The sequence below is a fragment of the Pterocles gutturalis genome, unplaced genomic scaffold, assembly GCF_000699245.1.
Source record: "Pterocles gutturalis isolate BGI_N339 unplaced genomic scaffold, ASM69924v1 scaffold37219, whole genome shotgun sequence".
Classification (NCBI taxonomy): Eukaryota; Metazoa; Chordata; class Aves; order Pterocliformes; family Pteroclidae; genus Pterocles; species Pterocles gutturalis.
This window is the reverse complement of record NW_010129418.1, coordinates 1-816: the sequence shown is the minus strand read 5'-3', so window position 1 is coordinate 816 and position 816 is coordinate 1. Positions and strand designations below refer to the sequence as shown.

General features: G+C 62.4%; 1 pseudogene; it reads right to left on the bottom strand.

Moving 5' to 3' along the window:
* Positions 1–507: 507 nt before the first annotated feature.
* Positions 508–602, bottom strand: LOC104466502 (annotated as a pseudogene).
* Positions 603–816: the final 214 nt, after the last annotated feature.

Genomic DNA, 816 nt, shown 5'->3' with positions numbered 1-816 from the left:
GATGGGGAGAACCCTCGAGCTGCTCTGGAGAGGGTGAGGGGACGGGACGGGCTGGGGATACACGTGCCGGGGGGCTTGGCACCAAAAAAAGGGCAAGGCTGTGGGAGAGGGACGGGCACCGGGTGCTTTGGAGCATCCCAGGGCTGGAAACGATCCTACGATGGAGGAGGTTTGTCTTGAAGGGTGGGTGAGGGCAGATGCAGTGATGCAGGAAGGTTCCAATGCTCCCCGTGCCTGTGTCGTTCCAGCCCGGGCACCAGGGAACAGCCAGGAGCATTCCCAGCACTTTGTGGGGTACGGAGATGGCGAGGGGACGGGTCAGGTGCTGAAACGGGGTCAGAGCAAGAAAAAAGAGAGAAGTACACGAGATATCAGATATTTCCTTGGGGGAGTGTTAGCGGGCAGGGTGGACGGTGCCACGGGGAATACACGGAGTGGAAACGTTCCCTGTTTTCTTGGGAAAATGGGGAGAGGGGCGAGCCCGAACCGCTGCAGAGGAGGACTTACAAGTGGTTCCCCAGCACGTTCCTCTTCGTGGCCCCCAGGAAGCTCATCAGGCTGGGGTCCGACTGCTCGTCTCCCACCATGGTGGGACCCCCCTCCTGCGGGGACAGGCAGCGGTGCGGGTGAGACGTGGGCACCGCAGACACCCCCTCCCCGCCCCGGGACAGCACCAGGAGGAGCTTTACTGGGAGGGACTGGGACCCCCCTGCCCCTCTGTGGGTTTTACCGTGACCTGAGCATCCCCAGGCCAGCTGGGACCATTTCCCTGTCCTGGGAGATGACAGCTTTGGGAACGGCTCCGTGAGCTGGGAA